Below are 8,840 nucleotides of genomic sequence, written 5' to 3' on the forward strand. Positions count from 1 at the left end.
TAATTAAAACTGGATCTCCAAGGTATAGGTATAATTAAAAGGCTTTTGTTTTTACTTATTAGATCTTGTTTTTCTGGAAAACTGTTTTTGCTTAGCTGACTGAATTATTTTTCTCCATTTTGTCTTGTCACTCTTAATGCACACAAGAGTCCCTAAGATAACTTCTGATAGCCTGGGACTCCTTGGGAGAAACAGAGGAGGCACCCCAGGCCCCATTTTGGGAAAAACCTTTGTTTTCCTCATGAAACCCCAGGAACTGAAAGTGAATAGACCCCTCTCAAAGTCTAAGGCTCTGTTCTCTTTTGCATTTTGTTATCTGACATTTTTGACTTTGGGGAGCATCAGAGATTGCTTTGAATTATGAGAGAGCTTTAGTGTGCAGTAACTAGATAAGAAACATACTTTTAGGGATGGACTAATTGCAAAATGGACTGATTGGCTTTGGGTTGCCATGCAATATTTTAGCACAGTAAAAGCATTGCACTGTCTTCTCCCATGCATCTCTTTTGGGGGATCCCAGATGTAATCTAAAAATGAGACCCTTAATTATGGAGATCTGTTTTTGTCTTCAAGCTGTGCCTGCTCATTAGGCCATAAAAACTGCATGCTTTAAAGAGAAACTTAGAAACTAGCAATGAAAAGTCTTACAACTTACTGGATCTTCTGTCTGTGTAGTTATATATGTGTTGTGTGTGTGATGTTTATATAAATGAGGTCTAATTAATTAGCTTAAAGAAAAATAAGTGTTTAGATCAAATATTTTGAAAGAAATATATTAAAAAAAACCCATAATGCCTTTTAGTTCACATGACTTTAGTAATCTCTGGGAAATAAAGTTTTAAAGATTATTGGCAAAAATAAAGGCATTTGGTTGAAATTATCCAGGTCAGATATTAAGTTTACTAAATGCTCTAAGGTCATAAATGGCTTTGACTTTTGAAAATTTTTCCCTTTACCTATTTTGGAGCATTATATTCTAGATAGGACCTGGGAATACGTGGAAAGCTACACCCTCAGCTGTGGAGGAAAAAGTCAGACCTTATCTGGTGTCCTATGCTCCACACTTAGTTTATAACTAAAAAATTATCAACATTTTTCACCAAAATTAAAAATTACTAACATTCACCATTATAACATGTAATTTGGACTACTGAAAAAACAGTTTTACCTACAAGATATGTAAGGAAAGTAAAATGTGTTTTTAGTAAAAGATTATACAAAGGCATGGAAACGTAGATTTTCTTTCCTGAGTTTAGAGGGTTAAATGATTGTTCTAAGTGAGATAGGAAAAATCTAAACATTTGAACAAATTGTAAATGGTTTACAAAATTAATTGTAAAAGAAATTCTGTGAACATTGGTTAAAGTTAAAGTGATATTATTATTCAGTTTTATGTAAATTGAATATTAAAATAAAAGCACAAGGCCTAATGTGCTGATCTGCTATTTCACAAAAAATTATAAAGGGTTATAAAAGGCTTATAAGAATTTCACCTTATGGTCAAATTGATTAAGATTGAATCAATTTGTCTTACAAGGTTTTATTAAAAATTGCAGTGACATTAATAGTAGACTAACACAAAGGTGAAATTTGATGCTCTCCCTTGAACAAGGTTTTCATGTGCCATTACAAGATAATGAAAGATTTTTGTTCCCTTTTTTAATAGACTACCAAAAAAGAAGGGAAAGACAAGAGTCAGATTGTTTGGAAAGCTAAGTCTTCCATTTATCAATGAGTAGAGATTTTTGCCTTTTTTTAAATTTTTGAGTCATGATTTGACGTATGGTGACGTGGAATTTTATTTCATAATATCAAGTGTTTTAAACCCTTAACATATTTGATACGCTCCCCAAAATCAAATTTCAGCTTCAAAACTGTCTTTCCTGACCTCTAACTTTGGGTTGCTACAGAGGGACCCTGAAGCATCCAAAAGAGAGGTAAACAGGACTATTTGACATGTTAAGTTACATGGGAAGCATTGTCAAAATAAAAAATAATGTTTAACCTTCTTCAGATTATATTTAGTGCAGATCATCAATATGTTCCAAAATTGTGTGAGATTTCTAAAATTCTAATATGTATGAGTATATGCTATCAATTACAATTATGGTTATTATGTTAAGTTATTGTAGACCACAAAAATAACCAAATTTCCTTTTCAATTGTGTCTTTAACTGCAACTATTTAAAGTCATTCCACAGTTAATTGCTTAATGCTGTTGCAGTTTCTGAAAACTTCACAAGCATGCAAAATCCTAGAATATGGTGTTTTGTAGGAGGCTTTAAAGTATGAAAAGAACCCTGAAAAACACTCTTGAATACGAGTTTCTGATAATTTTAGAATTATATCATTTGAACTGGGCAAGAATTCCTGGAACTTTAATGAAAGGACTGACTAGGTTATAAAACTGCTAACCCAAGTAGAATGAAAATTAATTAAATTCCAAGAAAATACTTTGCCAGATTTTCATGCTAAATCAGCTGATACTGAAATTGTTTAGATATACAATTTCAATAAACTCCATGGTCTAAGTCAAATTACCTATAATAACCCATCAGTTATCATAGCTATGCACCTATATTGGAAAAACAACTGGTATTCGAGAGGACATAAGTCCAGTGTTAAGCATGGATTCATGGAGAACCAGGACAGCTGCCTGGTGCTTCCTGAGTCCTTAAAACTTTTGTTATTAAAGGTTCTGTATTCCATAACTCATCATGGAAAAGATAAAATTATCCAAATTAAATATATATTGGGGTACTGATTTCTAAATTGTTAAAACAGTTTATGACCAATGTTTAGTTTGTCAGACCCATATTCTTGGGAAGACAATAAAAAATTCAGGGCCAGGTGCGGTGGCTCACACCTATAATCCCAGCACTTTGGGAGGCTGAGACGGGTGGATCACAAGGTCAAGAGATCGAGAACATCCTGGTCAACATGGTGAAACCCCGTCTCTACTAAAAATACAAAAATTAGCTGGGCATGGTGGCTCACGCCTGTAGTCTCAGCTACTCGGGAGGCTGAGGCAGGAGAATTGCTCGAACCCAGGAGACGGAGGTTGTAGTGAGCCAAGATCGCACCATTGCATTCCAGCCTGGGTAACAAGAGTGAAACTCCATCTCAAAAAAAAAAAAAAAATTCAGGCACATTTGGCTACCTGATGGGCCATTTAAACATTTACAGAGGAATTTCATTCAATTGTCATTTTCAATATTTTTTTTTTTCTGGTTGTATAAAAGCTTTCCCATGCAAGAGGGCTGATGTTATAACATTATTGTGCTACAGTATATTTTCATCAGGTAAAGAAAGCTTTTCATGGTTCACAGATTGCTGACAATCAACCCCTTCACAATTTAGAACCTGAAGATTGGATCTTCTGAGAACATTAGGGAAAGACTATCCTTGCTATCCACACTACAGCAATAACTTTGGGACCTTGAACCTTGGGTTTATAATCTCACAACTGAGAACAGAGTCCCTCTAAACTCTTGAAACCGTGTACCCATTGGAACACTTAAAGTAAAGCTAAACAGGGAAATTTTCCCCAGAACAAGATGGCATCTTTTGTATGAACAGCTTTTCACAAGATCACAGATCAAGACTTCTACTATCATAAGACTCTTACCTTTGAATATTTTTTCTTGCTAATGCTTTTATAAACAATAGAAGTGAATGGGGGGCCTCTTGTGTGCACTTAAGAAGTATACTTTTATTTGTGAAGGATTTTGCAGCTGGCCTTATACACAGATAACCTTATACTTTGATAGAGATGAAGACCCAGTGTACATGAGAAACTTTAATGGTACATAGTCAGTCAGAAACAGAACATTGGTTCACTCCTCTTTGCCCACATCATCAGTTAAAGAGAACATTGCTGGGGGACTTCACTCTTCTAGAAGGGCATCATTTGTTAGGTCCTTTTTCCAAGATTTGGAATAAAAAAGGCAATGAATAGAAAAGTCTCCCTCATAATGGGCTCTATAGCAGAAGCAGCTGTAAAGACTGTAGTTGTACAATAGACTTTAAATTCTCTTGTGAAACTTATGCTAAATAATAGAATTGACCAAACAGAAAAGTATCTGTGCAGCTGCTGGCACTTATGACTACAGAGAAGACATAGGGTATTGTAGAGATTCATTTGCAGAGAATTAATGAAAAGACCACCTATTAAGCAAGTAGACTCTTTAACTCATTCTTTGATCTGTTTAATTTTAGGTGGTTTGGTTTATGAGGACTCCGGGAAAGGAGGATACTCTAAACTCTTGGTATTATCCTTCCAATAGTCATAATAGTCTCATGGTATTCTGCATTCTCTCAAAGGTTTTAAATGTTTGCATGCAGCCATCACTAGAATGTCAAATGGTATCTCTTCAACTGGAATGACAAGAGCTGAAAGAAATGTGCAACCACGAGGACACTGTACCCTATGAATGACATGCTAAGACTGGAAACCCAAAATAATGGTAACTGAGAGCGGCACTAAGGCCCTAAGTTTTGGCTACACTATCACCTAAGTGAGAACCTGGCCAAAAAGGGGGAATTTTTTAAACAAAATCATGGGAGGCCATTGTTTTGGACTGAGCTCATGCACTAGGCCACAACAGACCAAACCAAACCAAAATGGAGTCACTCATGCTGTGTGCGACATAATCAAACTAAGACTTTAAGGAAACATGTAGGTCCTAGAACAGACTAGGTTTTGTTTTGCTCCTGTAACAGGATGTTCTAGCATAAAGAGATACCCTCTACTCAGGTCCTTGTTCCTGCCTTTGCAAAACTCACTGTTCTACTGTTTCTCAGTAGGTTTCAAGACCAAATAAGTATATTTTCAATGGTGATAGTGACATCAATGACTAAAGTTTTGGTCAATCTCTCAAAATTGAGAAAATGACCAAAAGGGGAGAATTGTTAAAGTGAACTAAATATGTCCTGAGAAGGACTCCATAATGCTCTATTTGAACCTTTGTGGATGAACTACAACCTAACTTAATAGGTAGACAAGATTAGAAACCAAATTAGGAGTCTGCGCCTGGAACAATAGCTGAGTCTTGGCCAATTCCAGCAGTCGTACTTCAACCATTCATACACTATCAAGTGTTCAAACTGTGTTCAAATAAGGCAAACATCAACCGCTAACCAATCCAACTGTTTCTGTACCTCACTTTCGATTTCTGTAGGTCACTTTACTTTTTTGGTCTAAAGAAATTTGCTCTGACCATGAGGCACCCCTGGAGTCTCTGAATCTGCTGTGATTCTGGGGACTGCCTGATTCACGAATTGTTCATTGTTCAATTAAACTCCTTTAAATTTAATTCAGCTGAAGTTTTGCTTTTAACAATCCTATAAAATCTTCACTGGCTAAGCTATAAGAGGAGATCTTCAGGTGATGTTTAATATATCAAATTCTTATTTTTGATAGGTAGTCTATACTTGGTTATCAAGAGTCTGTTTTGAACATAGAATTTTGGACACAGTGATTCTTGAATTCACCGGGGTGATTGATACCCTTGGTAGGAGAGCTCAATTAAATGTAATTTACTGGAAGTGTCCAATTAAAGTAAAGTGAATGTAATAGAAAAGTTCTAGTAGCAAGCTATAGGTCTGGTAATTGTACCCTTATCCAATTTTGGTAGAAATTGGATTGGCATGTGTTACAACATATCATATTAGTTGTTCATATTCCTACTTCCTCTCCAACATCCACTCGTTAATTCCCAAGGCATTGTGGACTTGAATTGTGCCAGGCACAGTGCTGATGCTGAGTGTTAGAGTGGGAAATTGGCCAGGTGTGTTCCTTCTATCATGGAATTTATAGTTTCATAAAGTCTTTCAAGGCAGAAACTAGGTCTTATTTAATTGTATTCAAATAAACACAATAAATGCTTAACAAATATTTGTGAATATTGATAGAAATTTTGTAGGGTATATATGTCACGTTTTCCAAATTTTGGATGCTATTGGAGATATACTTAATATATTGAATAAGGGATTATAGATTTAAAAGATTTTTTAAATCTAGAGTTTTTTCAATCTGGAATTGCAGTGAATAAGACAGAATTTGTAGAGATGTGATTTAAGAAACACTCAAGGTAGAAATGGCCCTAAGTAGGGTCTGGCCTGCAGCCAAAGGGCACTCTAGGCTACTGGACATGATTGGACAGTACCAGGGCTGGGCTAAGACACCATGGTACCAAGAACATCAGTATTTAAGAGATTATGGCATCTGAAACCCACAATGTTAAAAATCAGAACTTGTGAAATAATATTCAGGATTTTGTTGATGGACCTAGGAAAAGGATTTCTAATTTCATTAATAAGAACAAGAAGGAAGATACAAAATCTCAAGAGTTGGCTGCTTATATAAATAGAACAGTTGGACAAGCTGTGAAAAGTCCAGATAAAATTGTGTAAGGTAATCTTTTGTAGAAAGTTAGTTCATTATCCCTTTCCAAATCTCCATTATTGGAAAAACAAACAAACAAAAAACATAGTCCCCTAGAAGTGGGGCTGTGACATGGCAAATAAAGAAAATGAACTGGTTTGTGCAGGCCACCTGTCTGAAAAACTATGCCAGAGCAGTAAAATATATTTGGTTAACTCCATTGATTCTGAGTTTTCGCAGACAGAAAGCCCATCATCGTAATACAGTGGGTATTTTTTCTCAAATTTCTCAGGATCACAAAACAAATGGCCCAAGGTTTTTTGCTCAGCAGAAATTTGAAACTGAAAGTAGCTTTAACTTTCTGGAGAAAGAAGTACAAGTGAAATTTGCAGCTTGTTTGGTGAGAATAGAAGATCTTGGCATTGAGGTAGATTGCCTTGCTGTACTCACCAGTAGTTTAGAGGGAGAAAAACAATACATCTTTCTTGAAGGCTGGGTAGGCTCATTGCCTCTAGAAAAGTAGCTGCGTAAAAGCAAATTTGAAAAATATGTAACAGTTGGTTTAAACTGGCTTTAAGCAGTCATTAAAAGGTGGTGATCAGAACCATTGTTCAAAACAGAAATTAAAAATAATGAAAACATTTAGATTTAAAAACAACAGTTAAGTGAATTGTAGGAACAGGAAACCATCTTACTTTGGTTCTGGGATATACTGGTAATATAGCTAAGGAAGTAGATGCTTAGTTATTACCAGTCGATTGAGAGATTTAATCTACTAAAGAGCGTTTGTTTATTCAAAACATCCCTGGACTATAGAATTTATGAGAGAGAAAAAAAAGATTTCTTCTGAGAGCTGTGAACTGTGAAAGAAATTAAAACCATTTTTATCTTTAAAAAAGCCACATAATAAAACCACTAATGAAACCATAACAATCTACGTCACAAAGCAGTGAAAAAATACCCAAAAGTAGCAGCTTCAACTTTAATGAGATGAAAGTGCTCTATGGAAAATGTTGGCCTTGCTGCATTTGGGATTTATATAGTTACTTGGTAACATTGTTTAAGAACTACTGGATCTTAATACAGTCCTGCATAAAATTATAGTTTATATTATGTGAAAAACTAAGAGAGGGCTTATTAATTAGGAACCCTAAAGAGCAATCAGTAACTTTTCTAAGACTATGTTTTACTGAAAAAACAAATATGTGTGGCTGTCTTTTATATTTAAAAGACTGAAAGTTTAAAACATTATGGCAAAAATCAGTATTTAAGATTAAAAATATTTAAGATTAAAAATAAAATATTTTATTTTAAATGTTAAAAATAAAAATATTTAAGATTTTTAACCTTAAATGTTTTTATCCATACTGAGATACTGTGTATGTGAAATGTCTATGATACCAGTGTCTGTTTTAAAAATTTAAAACGAACTATGTTTCTGGCATAATAAAAAAATCATTAATTTAAATCATAGCTTTATATTCATGTGGAGTGTTGTTGAAAAACTTGAAAATATATGACCTTTTTGCCAGAATCATCATGTCATGTACATATATGTATTATCCCTATCTAACCCTATCTAAAGAAAAAGTTTGCCTGGGTGTGGTGGCTCACACCTATAATCCCACCACTTTGGAAGGCTGAGGTGGGTGGATCACCTGAGGTTGGGAGTTCGAGACCAGCCTGACCAACATAGAGAAACCCTGTCTTTACTAAAAATACAAAATTAGCTGGGCCTGGTGGTGCATGCCTGTAATTCTAGCCACTAAGGAGGCTGGGGCAGGAGAATCATTTGAACCTGGGAGATAGTGGTTGCAGGGAGCCAGGGTTGTGCCATTACACTCCAGCCTGGGCAACAAAAGCAAAATTCCATCAAAAAAAAAAAAGGTTAATATGTATTAGTATAAATATTTATATTTAACTGGAAATGTCCATGGAGTTGTCTAGTTTATATTCACTTTTTATTGTATATGGATTTCTAATATTTCTGACTTCTGTACATTTAAACATTCTTGATTTGAGTAAATTCACTAAATACTTCTTTAAAAAAAAACCTATTCAAGGTAGCTGTGTAGCTAAGGGAGGGACACATCCCCCAATAGAATTTTCTATTAAAATAACTTAATAACTTTAAATTAAATTTCAACTCTGATGTAATTTAACTTCTGTAATAGTGAGTAAAATTTGAGATAGCCAAAAAGTGTTCAGATAAAGGAAAAGATTAATTAAGTTGTTAGAGTATAATCAGAGTTAAACTTTTCATTCCAGAGCTCACATTTTAAGAGAAATTCAAGGAAGTGCTGAAGGAATTAATGTTGGGTCTTCTGGTGAAAAGAGCCAGAATAGGAAAGCTAACTTTAAACATACTACAGATTCTCAAATGCAAGGTGAATCATATAAATATTGCAGGACTCCAAATAGAATAAAATTATAAAGAATTAGACACTTGACTTCT

The 8,840-nt window shown here is 34.7% G+C and overlaps 1 pseudogene; it reads left to right on the forward strand.

Moving 5' to 3' along the window:
- Window positions 1-6,219: 6,219 nt before the first annotated feature.
- On the forward strand, window positions 6,220-7,147 carry LOC105715289 (KATNB1-like protein 1; annotated as a pseudogene).
- The last annotated feature ends 1,693 nt before the right edge of the window (window positions 7,148-8,840 follow it).

Source organism: Aotus nancymaae, unplaced genomic scaffold, assembly GCF_030222135.1.
Source record: "Aotus nancymaae isolate 86718 unplaced genomic scaffold, 86718_ANA_hifiasm-v0.15.2.pri h1tg000014l, whole genome shotgun sequence".
Taxonomy (NCBI): Eukaryota; Metazoa; Chordata; class Mammalia; order Primates; family Aotidae; genus Aotus; species Aotus nancymaae.